Source organism: Nymphalis io, chromosome 16, assembly GCF_905147045.1.
Source record: "Nymphalis io chromosome 16, ilAglIoxx1.1, whole genome shotgun sequence".
In the NCBI taxonomy this organism is placed as follows: domain Eukaryota; kingdom Metazoa; phylum Arthropoda; class Insecta; order Lepidoptera; family Nymphalidae; genus Nymphalis; species Nymphalis io.
The window spans coordinates 9,973,856-9,989,209 of record NC_065903.1 but is presented as its reverse complement, the minus strand read 5'-3'; the positions used below and the strand labels follow the sequence as shown (position 1 = coordinate 9,989,209).

Sequence of the window (15,354 nt, the reverse complement as noted above, 5' to 3'; positions counted from 1 at the left end):
CGTTCAAGTTCGTTACAAGTGTACAAAACGTTTCGACTTCTCAGTTAAGAAATATGAGCTTACACGTCGAGAAAATTAACCTCTGTAACGTCCAGTGGCCCGTGAACACGTATCAATGGTAATTTCAGTGAGTTGTACGCTCATCAACGCAACACGACGTCGGTTGGAGTATCAAATTTAAAATTCAAAAGTAGATGACAGAGCCTTGTTTATTAAAATTTCAAGACACGGCACTTCTCATCTACGCGTACTTACAAAGTCTGACTCTACCGCACTATTGCGGAGCGTTCAACACACATGCGTTACGCGACTCAACTACCGATGTCGTTGCATCCTTTGCACTCATATGAGAAAAATTCGGTTTCTCGCTCTACCTACGTTGCGATGTTGGTCGCGGTCCGTTCGTCACGTCCCTCGAGATCGTATACCTAACGCATAGAAGCTAGATTGGCGTGTCACGTATTCAAAATAGGAGCGTTAGTAATGGATAAGAGTTGTATAGGGGGGTGTATGTGTGCGTGCGAGGCAGCGACCCTCCCCCGCGCCGCCCCCGCCCGCGACGCCAACGGAGCGAGTGGCGCGCGTTTACACAATCCGTTGGCTTGGCGCGGGTGATGCTCGCGCCGCGTAGCGACTGGCGCCTTCTCGTGACGACAATCGGCGCGCGAACACGTATCATCTTTTTTTCAACTGGAAACTATACGACTCCAGCGGTCCAACCCGACTTAAATACCAATAGGAATTAACTGATTTTTTTTTTCTAATTCTTATAAGAGTTCCAACTGAAGATTAGTGTAGCTGCGAATGTGAATATTAAAAAAATTGGCGAAATTTTTTATGCCAATAAATTCGTCGCTGACATCAAATTTTATATTTATATAAAATAATTGGGATTTTATTTTTAAATTACAAAATTAAAAATGTGAAAAATTAAATTAACATGAAGTGACGATTAGTGCTACAGTGTACGGAATTTTTTTAAAATAAAAATGGCGCTAAAATAGTGCTAAGGAAAATACAAATTTGAAGAAAGAAATTGAAAAGCAAACAGCAAGACCAAAAACGTGGTGAGTTGAAACTAAACCTTTTAAGTGATTTACAAAGTGTATGAATATCACAATAGCTACTCCTGTGTTTTTTTTAATATTATAAAATGGGAAATACCAACTAAAATAAAAGCTTTTTATTTAAAAAAAAAAAAAATTTAGAAGACAAAAATTGTAATAAATTATGTACGTACTCAGACAATTCTTATCAACCCACTTAGCAACAGTAATTTTGCTGATAAAAAAAACAGCCACATATTTTTATCTTGTTGCCACGATTATTTAGACTCGAGCCCTTATCGGACGCAAACTCTGAAAATATTACAATTTACTTTAATAGTTCAAAAATGTGTTTTAAGTTTTTATACTTCGTGCCTTTTTTTACAAAAATAATTTCATAAAATCATCTGTAACTTTTGCTAATTTTGATAAAAACTATATTATATTTAAAATATATAACTAATAACGATACTTTTATTCGATGACTTATTTAAAAAATGAGAATATAGTTACACAGACCTAAATAAAAAATAATTTCAACCATGTAACGCTCAACCACGTCTAAAAGGAATAATATTATGCATTTATAGATAAAAAATTAAAATAATTTCGACCTAGGCTTAACCCAAGTTAAGCTAATACAGATTAAAAATTAATTTTCTTAAAATTTACTAAACAGCAATTACAAATTTAAAAAAAATCGCTGAATTTGATTACAGAATGAAACTTAAAAATTGTCCCATATTTAAATTTCGTAAAAATAACACAATATGTAATAAAACAATAGCCAATAAAAATCTATGATTATATATTTAAATCTGTTAAAATTATTTTATTGTGTTTGTGTGTGTCTAGAATATTAAACTCATATACTGAGTAAATAAAGAAGTAAATGATACTTTTTGATAAATTGGTTTCTCGTTGGACACAAGTACACTAACATTTTGATGCAATTATGTAGCTCATTGAAATATTAATAAATGACATGTTCGAAACAAATCGCCGCTCCCGCTATGATTAAGGGCCATCAATAATAAACTGTTGTGTAGATAATTGCGGTTTTCATATAAAAATTGAAGGACTGTGTAAATCAGGTTGTTGATTTTTTCCGAAATTGATATAATGAGTGTGTAATACAAATTATTACTTGTTAAAATTTACGACGTAATTTAACGATTTCTTATTCGATTTTGTTACCGATATTAATTTTGTTTTTTTTTTTTTTTGAAAATAAAAGTTAACCTAAAAATTTATTTTCTCATAAATGTTTTATTAAAAATCGTTCATACATAAATTAATAACGTGAAGCCAGAAATTGCGAGTTTTTAAAAAGATATTTAATATAAAAGCTCAATCATTTATTACAAAACTATAATACATTTTGTAAAATGAATTCACTATTTACTTGAACTGAAAAATATTTAGCTAAAATTATATTTAATCAGCTGCCATTTGATTTTTTAAATATGATTTGTTATTGAAATTTCGATTTAAATTTCAATATCACTTTAACAATAACGTGTAGAATTTAAACAAATATATTTTTTATGATATTTGGAATTTCTGTTTTACAATAACGTTCTGTTTCGTTACAAGTTAACAAAAACTTAGATAGATTGTTTATTATACGTTACATGTACATTAAAACGTTCGTAATTCAAAAAAAATATATACAAACATATAAATCAACTATTCGTTGGCTATTATTAAAAATTTCAAAGCGCCTCAGGCGACAAGATGGATCGTTAGTTTCAAAGAGCGGCCCAGGTTCAATTCCAGGCTACTAACTATTATTAATGATCAGCTTTTGTCGCTGCTCGCGGCTAGAGGAAGTATTCGAATCATTTAAATTAGATCGACTTGATCAGTATATGTTTTTTTTTCTATTCAATTCATGAACTTTTAATTTTTCTATTAATTTTTTTTTAATTAATTTTATGATGTATTAATTATTAAGCCACGATAATAGACGTGGCGTAATAGTAGTTGGGCCAATATTCAACGCCAAGATTCATATATGTCTAAGAAATTCCTTCATATATGTGTTAAATCTTTAACATATATAATAAAGTGCATTCCACGAAAATATTTTCTAAATAAAAAAAAAAAAAACGTGTCTCTAATACAATCTCCAATTATATTATTTTAGTTACTATAAATAGTGATCACAATTCGATATGAAAACGTGAAAATATGATAAAACGTTATCGTATTATTTTGTGCGATACTATCTTTCACTTAGAATAAGTACATAGGTAATATAATAATAGCCTGTCGCTTGCCCAAAACCTACAAGCTATCTTCATAGCAAATTACATCAAAATCTGCTCAGTAATTTAGCTGTGCAACCGTAATAGTCAGTAGAGCATATATCAAGTCTTTTATATATATAAAAGATTTGAATACATAAGTATATGAATAAATACGTACAATTCCTATGTTATATATATAATAATCGATAATATAATTCGCAATATATACGAAATAGCTTTTTTTATTGCCTGTGTATGTTTATTGTAAATGTAAGACTAATAGAAGTATGTTTTTTTTAATTCGAATGAATTCGAATGAATGAACGTATTCTAACTATACATTAACGAATTTATACACGCAGTAATTAAATTCGTTTTAGTACCAATTTTATTTAGTTTTTTTGTAAATCTATATATGCATTAATTTTGTTTCATTGAGCTGTATATATAAAAGTGATAATACATTTAATGTCTTTGTTATATAATTCAATTAAATATTTGATTTGAATTATAGGTGAATTAAAATATTTAAACAGTACCTATTTATATACTACTTATTAAAAATACGTGAAAAACTATAGGATACATATTTTCATCAAGAATATAACAGTGCACAGTCTCCTCAAGAATAGCCCTACTTTCCGTTAATAGCTTATTCCTCAACTACAGCCTACAGGCAGGTTTCCTAACGATGTTTTCCTTTACTAACACGAGACGAATATACAAATTAACACGGGAATATTTATTGGTGTTTGCCATTACTTGAACCCGCGATATCCAGTTACATTACACGTGTTCCATTTTTGTTCACTTTGAATGTATTTACATATTAATTAATTAATTAATTAAAAAATGAGCGTGAAAATCATAGAAGCGAAAAATGAACAACCATAGATTCAATCTTTATATTTATTTGGATAAATAACTAAATACGTAATTTTCTATTTTGTTATTCTATATAAAATATAAATATATAAAGAGTATTCATATTATATATGTATTATAAACGAAAGTCCCGTGTACGTGTATATTTGCACTAATCTCAGGATCTTCTACATGGAGTTTCATTGCTTAATATTATTATGATATTGTCGATTTACTTTGCAATAATTAAGTCACATCAGAGCTTTCATGGCGTATGATTTATTAAATCGATATATAATAATATAACAGTAATGCCTGTGAATGTCCAACAGCTGGGAATGTCCTCCTCTGCTTTTTTGAGAAGGTTTAGGAGGTTATTCCACCACGCTGCTTCAATGTGGAGTGGTAAAATCCACATTTGTCAGAATTGCAGCGAAATTAGACAAATTCAGGTTGCCTCACGGTGTTTTCCTAGCCCGAGAATTATAAATACAAATTAAGCACATGAAAATTCAGTGGTGCTTGGCCGGGTTTGAACCCACGATCATCGGTTAAGATTCACGCGTTCTTAGCACTGGGCCATTTCGTCTCGAGACATATCTATGTATATAAAGAAAAATATTATGTAGTGTGTACCAGTGTTGCCATCGTAATCGCAAATCTGATGGAAAGTGCACAATTGGTGTAACCGGTTGAGATGTAGTACTTACGATTAGCTCAGTAGATGTGCCCTAGATAAATATTATTCTGAACAATAAGACAATTCGAAGCTATAATAAAATGAATCAAGTATAAATTTAAATTATATGACATAACTTTTATATTTAAATATAAGTTTAAATTTAAAAGCAAAATATTATTTTATCTGTATGAAATTATTTTGTAGATAAACAAATCGTGAGTCGTTTATATACATTGTAAATATCTACTGTTATTATAGTTTATAATTTTGGTCGGAAATTAAAACGATATAATATATTTTAAAACTTATATACTTTATAACACAATATTGCATTTAGTTATATCAATATTATTAATTTTATAATTCTATAAAAACTTACGTATATTTTTCGTATTAAAAATCTAAACTCATATTCTCCGATGCAAATGTTTCCACATTCGAAAATTAAGTTACAGAATATCGAATTCATACAAGAGAAGTAATTTTGAAGCTTATTATACGCTTAAATTAAATTTAAAGCTTAGTCCGTTGACTATTTAATTCGTTCGGGTTAAAGAGACAACACTAAAACATACTCTAAATATAATTCCAAGAAATCTAAGGGCTAAATATGACCTGGGCTAATTATACGAAATTTCACGTCTAATTCTCGAGCGAGTGCCATATAATTCGTTTCAGTGCCGACCGTACACATGTCCACACATGCTAACTAGGAAAACATATTTGTTACTATGCGATGTGACTCACGCGGTCACGGCCCGGAATAGAACGGATAACGGCCAACTTAAATACGTAATAATAACATTCAGTATTTAATTTAGTAAATAATTGAAAACAATCTAATTGGTGTTGCTGTTTGATAAAAAGAATTTTAACTATTATTTTTACAAAATTAAAGAAATAAGAAATTCAAAGTAATACTTTTTATTTATTTTTTAGTAAAATCGAAACTAGGTCGAACTTGAGTCCAAGAATAGATATTTCATTACCTGCCGGCTAGGTGTTACTCTACGTCTTTTTCTACAGCCCAGACAAGGTGTATGCAAAATTTCATGATGATTGCTTGAGTAAGGCGTGCGTTACGAACAAACAAACTCATTTTCGTATTTATAAATACTAGCAAGATTTATAGATTGAATATTATAATACATATTTTATAGACTTTAGTAATCTTGAATTTAGTTTTAACTTAAGTTATAATTATATTTCAACAAATGTAAGAATTTGCGGTACATTAATAGACGTTGATACAAATGAACAAAGAAGTCATCACAAATTATAATGAATTTAATTAATAGCAATTCTTCAAAATTACAAGCGATACTTAATTGACCCCGTTAGATACTATTCTTGTCATATATTGCTTTAATCGTCCGTTTGAAATTTGTAAAGGTTAAGAGGTAGACGTTTTGACAGGTGATTAAACAAAGACATTTGAAGTGCATTGTTTTTTTTTTTAAACTTAAAGTAACGTGTTTTCGATCCAAGGGCGTTATGACATGTAACAAATGAATTCTCTATTATAACATTTAAAACCTTTTTTTTGTTTAATAAAAATATTTTTGTGGTGCCATTAATCGTTGTATCGTCTTAGGAATTCTTTGTTATTACTCTAATAAGGTTTTATTGTCTTTCTATATATAGTGCTATTAAAAAAAAAATACAAAACTTGCATCGCGAAGGTGTTAACATGCAATATTTTTTTAATACACATTACATAGTTACAGAGCATATATTTATTTATAAACATTAACAAAACACGATTACTCGTAATTAACTGAAATGAGTTTAAGTGATAACCCCGCGACATAAGATGTATATTTTAAATATATTTATAGCTTCAAATCTTTTGTGTATTCAATGCGCGCTGTCAAAATATATTTGTCATAATGTAACAACCAATTCATTACTGTTTTCTCTGACAAAAGAAATATTGTGTACTTACAAAAGATAACAATACCTTTTATTGACTTCAATCTCGTAGAACTTTCCTAAGTGGTATCTGAATTCAATTTTATTGTGTCTTTTTTGCCCCTTTTTTAATTGTTATAATATCATTCCACAATGTATGTTACATTTATTTCGTTCTTTAGCAATGATGGATAAGAAAATGTTTATAAGATTAATAGTATTACATTAATCTTAACTAGTAACAATTATAAATAGCGACACAAAACTATTATAATAAATAACTACAGCTAAGGAATTGAATTTCAAATTTTTAACACCGTATCGCTGTTCGCGGTCGGAAAGACCGAAAAATATGTTTCTCCGACTTGTATAAATAACCCTTTGGTGTTTTTTTTTTGTTATAAATTCGAATGTGTGTTGTGAAGTCTAAGAAATAAATAGTCGAGTGTTTACAAATTAATTAGCCTGCCCACGCTTCCTCTAGCGTGGCGATATTACGTTCCTTTCTTCGAACCGGAGTTTAGCAACTTGATATTTTAATTTTTAAGATACAAAGTTGCACTGGCAGTTCAAGTCAGACTTAATATCGTATTACTTGCTATTTTATGTGGCTTCGCACAAAATAAAAAGAACAATTAAACAAAAGAAGGGGCGTGTAACGAAATTAAATGTTAAATACCTTTACACACGCCCTTTTCTTGTTGCTTTTTTTGCCACGATCTGATATCATTACTTTGAATTTTTTATCATTATTTAATATAAATTATAGTTAACATTTAAATAAATACACTTATGCATACGGATTTATTTCAGTGCAGTTAAATGAATTTCAAACGGCAATCCATAATAGCTTCCTAATTTACATTTGATTAACTTCCAAAGACATAAAAAATATATCTAACAATTGCACGGACCATAAACCACACGAAAACAGTTATCTTGTATTTTTTTACGTGTTGCGTGCTGAGGTCAAAATCGTTATATAAAAAAACGAGAACAGGCAACGTAAACATCGCTCTGGTGGATCGACTAAGTCTAGTTAGTCACGCTGTCTATCAAAACAGACTCCGTCCCAAACAATAGCGTATACACAAACTTTTAAGCTACAACTCAAGCTTAATGCTATCTCTTTCTCTCTAAAGAATTCTAATTGTTTGTTTCATTCGCTCCTCATATTTGTATGTAGATTTATCTAAACTGTCTAACATAGTAATCTTCTTTCAGTAATATCTTTAAATATCTTTGTTCTGTTCTTATTAAAAAAAAATATCTAAATGCACTTTAAAACTCCGCAAATTTTATGAAATATTATTTAAATATCCGCTTACGAATGCAATACGATTATACAGCGAGAACATCACGGGTTAACCCTTGAAAACTCGATGCAAATTTCTTGCATTAATAAATAATGTATGCCTCGTCGACATTTAGATATCTGTGTGAGATAAGCGGAGTTAGACAAAGATGGATGGCGAAATGAGATTGCTTGACACCTCTGTCTGATAAAAATTTTAATAAGCAATCTGTTTCGTATTATTTATGTAAGTGGCTGAATATATTTGCACTTTGTCTTTTTTTTAAATGCTTTATATATATTTATCAACAGTATAAAAAAATCAAAATTTGTATAAGAAATAATTAATTATTTCGTAGTTCTTCTGTTTTAAATGTGTTTCTTTGTTGTTTCAGATAGTGTGTGCTATTATATTCCAGTACAGATAAAGGTAAGAGTCGAAAATTATTATTTTACATTAAATACGCCCCTACTTAACTATGAAGATAGAACAATTGACAACATCGTCGTTAAATTATATTAAATCAACAAAAATATATATTACGGCAACTAAATGTACAGTTTATGAGATGTCACGGCGTGTATAAAATATTATACTTAATAATAAAAAAAAAAACGAATTATTGCATAACGATAAAATTCCAATTGTAAACACCGACACGAATAATCTAAAAAATTTCAAGGAGAAAGTCATGATAAAAAAATTGATTGATGATCGGGATAAAGTTTGAAGTGAAAGTCGATATGATAATGTTTTATACACTGTGACGTCTCTGCGTATGATCTTCCAAATGACCTGATATCGATTGAAAACCTTTAATATTTATATAATAAAATATTTAAGACATAAATCTTAAGGTACAGACACAATTAATATTGGTTTTCGTTATAAACGGATAATGATATGTGTGCTCGTAAAACATAACAGATTCGAAACATTGTCAGGTTTAAGGTATTTCAATATTTCTATTTTATAAAGACTTTGTGTTTGAAAACTTAACATACATGCTATAAATACAATATCGATTAAAGTACCTTGAAACTAGAGACAGAAGTAAAACTTAATTTTAATTTAGTTTTCACTACTCTTGTACAAGATTATAGTGTATATCTCAATTTAATGTAATGTTTTATCCATTATAGTCATTTCTTTGTCCAACACAGCCGGTCTAACCCAACCCTTCAACATACGGTGTCTTCTATACCGACTTTCACATCCTTCCTGTATTAAATGTATTCATAACGCGACAAAAAACTAATGCGTATCATTTGACGGTTTTTAGACAAAAGGCCGGTATCTATTGTAGGGTTGAAAGGATTTTTTTTAAACTAAATTGGATCAAAGATGCAACCGATACGTTGCTTAGCTTTCGATCTGTAACATTCATTTATTTATTCGAAAGAGTTAACTTAGTTAACACAAATTTAAATGATTGATTTATGCTGACATGGGTCAGAGTGCGTGAAGAAAGCGAGTTAAAATCTGTTTTATTTATGTTTATAATTAATAATCTTAAGCTCAATATGAAGTAAAACATCGTGGGGAAACTTCCATATTTCAGATAAAATGTCACTAGTTCTGGAGCAGCTTGGTGATATTTTCCCAAATGTTGGATATTAACGCGTTCCTAGTTATTTATGTCACGATATTCACAATACAACAAATGCTCTTAGCGTTATTCAATGACAAAACGTTAATGAAGATTCATTATCCATAACATAAGTTATAGATAAGAGGATTTTCAATAAGTACGGAACCGCGAGATTACTCAACCGTACTATCAAGCTACATTCACTTTCAAAGAAACTTACAAACCACTGTCACAAAGTGCACCATTGTTAGACAGTCCCTTATCTCCGAACACAATAAAGCTACCGTATGCATCATACGAGGTGAATCAAAGATACTTCGAATAAAGCATACCATTGTCAATATTATAAATATTATGCTAATGCGATAAAAGAAAAATTTTGACTCCGGATCTAAACGACCAGGTGTCGCCGTGAAAGGGTTAGAGATTCAAATATCTTTCGCCCCTATTTGAATGTGATCATTTATTAAGATTCGTTCTATTGTTTAATTTCTTATTCCCATAGATGTGTACGCACGGTTAATAATTTATGTGAGAACAATGTCAGTGATATACATACTTATTTCTTTGCCGTGTTCACGGTTCTAGGGATTACAATAACATTTTGTTCAATGGTCGTAAGTTATCCTAAGCTACGAATGCGTTTGAATAATATTAATATTACTTGATTAGAACGAATCTCGTTTATTGGACTAACTTAGTTTTGAAGATTAAAACATCGTATACAATTTATCAACTATTAATAATTTAATGATTAAACTCGACACTAAGATTTTAATTACAAATGCTCGATGTATCGACTAAAGTCTGATTTTTAACTATGAAACTAGCAACTCATAGTATATTGAATTTTTATCGCCAATAATTATTTTATACATAATATATAAGTTTGCAAATCGATGCACCTTGGCTAACTTACAATAAATCCATATTTATTAGTTTATTAATTTTGCTCAATTTTTATCTCACTTCAAACGCTGTCAATTCGATAATTTAATAATTAATGTGCACATCATTTATTTCCTAATAATAAAGTTACTTGAAATGTAAAAAAGGCTAATTACGCACATCTGTCATTATTTTTTTTTTAAACAACAGACCACTAACAGAAACGTTCAGGCTTTTGATTTGGTAATTGGTGTTATTTTCTTTACATCGAATTGCCTGTGCCTAATTATGTAATTATTGTTGAAGAAAAAAAAAAAAAACTTCGCTACAGCGGTAACAGCAATTTTTCATTTTTTAACAGTGTGATGGTTTTAAATATATTCGTTTTATCAATACAAAGATTAAAATATATTACTTTAGTAACACATATATGTGAAATATTCTATTTTACCTTTCAGCGCCCTAACAGATATTACAAATGTAAAAGTGAGTTTGTTAGTTACGTTTTAAGTACTAAACAGATCTTTTTTTAAATTTTGCGTTCTCGTTGTCAGGGATATAGAAAAAGACATAGCCTATCTAACAACTAGAAAAATTATATTTCAATTGACAAGTTTTTTATCGATTGTATATGCAACCACTCAAAGATTTTTTTTAATCATCTTTCATCATCATTGTTATTGATAGATTGGTTTTCGTAACTTATAACATCAATCGAGACCCCCTAATAATGTCATAAAGACTCTTGAAACGTGACCGAACCAAATTATGCTTGACCATTAAAAATAACGCTTCGTGTGAAAATCGAAATGATTGCGAATTATTTATTTATATGCACAAATTATGCAAACACGGATTTATTACCACAAATTATTCAGTCAATATCAAACGCAAGGCAAAGATGAAGACTACAGTAAAAAAAGTTTCACACTAATCATTAATATACATATTTGTTATAAGAAATACAGAGAACAGACTGATTTGATTAAGTTCCATAGCATGGCATTTGAAGTAGATTTACTGGCACAAGGTCATATTTAATGAAATATTCAATTCAATAATTCAATCTCTACGTAAATTGGAACCCAATTAAATATATTTTCAAAATGATAATAATATTTCTTAAAACAGAAGCAACTGCATTAGTAAATCGAGTATTTTTATTTCTCGAGCCATCGGCGTGTGGTCTTACAAGTCACTACGTATGTTTGTTTATCATAACAGACTTTTAAACTTGACGTACAATATGAAAATATACAAAAAATAATCTTTACCACACGCGTTTCGAATCATGCATGTTTTGTAGTACATGAAGAAATAATTTTAAACACTAATAATTTTTTAAAATTTTGAAATCGTGTTATTGAAAATATTTTTTTAATTAATATTTGAATTTCGTTCTATAATCTCAATTCTATTGTCGTTCTATAATTAAATACCGTTTTCAATTCATCGTCACGAACACGACTGACGGCGCCATAAGACGCGACTATTTATTTCATTGACAACATGACCCGTGTACATTTATATAACACAACGCTAATATAAAAACAGTTCTATCATTTACTAAAACAATTTTGCTAGTCACATAATCAGTTGCTAGTAGGAAAAGCGACAATAATTCCTCGTCCGCGTACATATATCAAACGTTGGGCAAATTAAAGATTTCTATTTTTATATTAATTCCGTTGGAAATGGAAACGTCTGATACAATTAGAGGCCTATAATTTAAATTTTAGTACACTTTCACGTGTGCAGTAATAACAAGACGCACACAGATGGCCGGCGACCACAGCTGTTCTTGACTATTCTTATGCAAAGCAGACTTTTATTGTGTTGTTGCTATGTACGTGTAGTTGTAATAACCGTACCTATTAGTACATCGAACCGATAGGGTTGTTCGATTTTTAAATTATGTTACGACATTTCAGTACTTTTTTTTACAAACAAATAACAAACATACAATTATTTACGCCTGCGAGTCTTTATTTATTTGTACATCTATAACGACGTGCTAAACGGGTTAATTACCATTTATTAAAAAATTGAACTTTTTTAAAATTTATATTCGAAATTCAAAAATAAAGTTTAAGCTTTCTTTAAACCCGATACCCAGTTGGAACATACAAGTTGCTGACTTTGTGTTTGTCAGTGTTATAACAGGAGAATCAAAGACTTAAATCCTGGTGTTGGCGATGGTGTAAGTAGTGCTTTTTTCTTACAATGCCAATACTGCTATAACCACTGACCCGTTAAGTCATCCACTAACGATTGATGGTAGCTGAGCAAATAAACTCAAGGCATGTATATGTTTTTTTTTTTTAATTTATAATATAATCGCGTGGAATATTAAGTCGGTTTAAAATCTGCTACCAACACGCATTGAAGCAATGTGGTATAAGCTCCAAACCTCCTCTCAGAGAGGTCCAGCAGTGGGACATTTTACTTTTATATAAAACTGTATAATTTATATTTTTTTTTTTTTATAGAATAGGAAGGAGGACGAGCATATGGGCCACCTGATGGTAAGTGGTCACCAAACGCCCTTAGACATTGGCATTGTAAGAAATGTCAACCATCGCTTATAGCCAATGCGCCACCAACCTTGGGAACTAAGATTTTATGTCCCTTGTGCCTGTAATTACACTGGCTCATTCACCCTTCAAACCGGAACACAACAATATCAAGTATTGCTGTTTTGCGGTAGAATATCTGATGAGTGGGTGGTACCTACCCAGACGAGCTTGCACAAAGCCCTACCACCAGTATATCTTCGAACTTGAAATTATCGAATAACTAACAGTCTCCACCAGTATTGAGTTAAAGCCCATACATAAAGAAGATGTTAATTAACAACAAATATTAAAGAACGATTTCTCAAGTTATTTCATTACGTGAATGACCCGACGTCGTTCGACTAAGCAGTTTACTTCGACACCACTTTGATGAAAATGCGAGTTTTATACCATCATAAAATATTTACGATTTACCCATTTGTAGCTATGATTCGAAATACCTTTATTATTCATACATTCATTTGTAATTTAAAAAAAAAACCGTTTCGATTCTTTAAATAAAAAAATATTCTAGAACATTAAATAGCAAACATTTAAAAATCAATTATATTTGAAATGTTAATTAATAAGTAAATTATTTTTATTTCGTTTATTGCAACATTAATAATGATAAAAACAAATTTGCCTTCCTTTAATCTGGCAATATCAAAATTGTGTGTCATTTTTGTTTTTTTACACATACGAGTTTCCGCACATAACGCGGTTTTAATACAAGATAAGCATTAGCTGGTCATACATGTGTTTTGTCACCAACTGTCTTCATGTCCCTTAATTTGTGGACTTCCTCAATAAAATTTTATAGGTGATAATTAAAGACAATGTGCGGGCCACACGCGGCATGGAACATTTACATGTGGGAAAAATGTTATGTTCATAACCAATTATTTATGTATTAACGATTTGCTCGAGATATAACGCTCATTTTTTTGAAATACCATAGACTAAATCTAAACAGAGACAGTGTCTATAATATGCCCCGTATACACATGGTCTTATTAAGTAAAACTCGCGTTCATTAGCAAAGATTGATTTGACTGTAAAATTATACTATAAATAACTCATAAAAAAATATATTTTATGCATTTTAAAGTCAGTTGTCATAATGTCATTTAAACCTAGTTGCGGCCACGGCAGGCTATGTCATAGACTTGTCATAAGTGCAGGAGACAATAGTGGGAAAGTGAATCCTCAAAGAGATCAGGTCCTGCACCAAAGGTGTTTACCAATTGTTAAACTCCTGGCTGTTATTCGGTTATTAAATATACAATATTTATCAGCTATTATAATTAATATGTTATAATTAAATGATTTGCAATATTTATTTGGGAATAATAAGGTTCCAAAGGTTTAAGAATAATATATTATATACAATAAACAAAATCATTACATTCGATTATATTTTTTTTAAATAAATATTAAATCGTACTTTTAATTTAATCCAATATAACAATAAACAATATCGTATCTATTTTTGTCGTTTAAATTTAGAACGACTATTAAAAAACTAAATTAATATAAAAAAAAACATAATGACTAAGAAACATATGTATAAATATTAATAATTCATAATTATTATATACTTATAAATCTAAAATATACTAATGTGGTTGTAAGATAAATTACATATAATTATTATTTATCTATAAAAGAGTTTTTATGTACTCGTAATTAACAGAGTTCTGTGTCCAATTGGAGTAATTATTAAATAATTATAACTCAAGTATTTATTTAATAGACCCACGATCCTTATACGATAGGTTGATGAAAAGAATTTTGTTATTAACATAATATTATTGGTACGTAACTCCGGTTGTCATCAGTGGGCGTTATTATATATGTAGTTGCATTTACAATTATTGTTTGTTTCTCTGAATTTGATATTTAAAAACATATATTTTGAAATATATTATTTATAGATCATATTTTATACGTAACATGAAGGTGGTGTTTCTTGTCAAAAACAGAATATATTCGTATGAAGTTGTTATATGTTATGTAAATTTAAATTATATAATTTTGACGTTAACGGCCCGGCTGTTACGGCGGAATTAAAATTGGCAATAATTTTTCCATTTATTGCAAGGACTGCCCACTTTCAATGATTTCCGACATGCAAGTTGCAACCAGTTTGTTTTTTTTTTTTTTTACAATATGCGGATATAATCCAATAGCAATGCTCATGTGAATGAAGTAGTAAATTCTATTTGCAATTGTGTGGAAATAAATAAATACACGCGGTAGTCACGCCA

At 29.7% G+C, this 15,354-nt stretch overlaps 1 long non-coding RNA gene across 1 annotated transcript in view; it reads left to right on the top strand.

The window, feature by feature from the left end:
* Window positions 1–607: 607 nt before the first annotated feature.
* The window catches only part of LOC126774362 (uncharacterized), a 31,342-nt gene continuing 16,595 nt past the window's right edge, over window positions 608–15,354 (top strand). The window contains exons 1-2 of the long non-coding RNA XR_007669803.1: window positions 608–1,067; window positions 8,445–8,479. This is a non-coding gene — a long non-coding RNA (uncharacterized LOC126774362). The remainder of the gene's footprint in view (window positions 1,068–8,444; window positions 8,480–15,354) is intronic.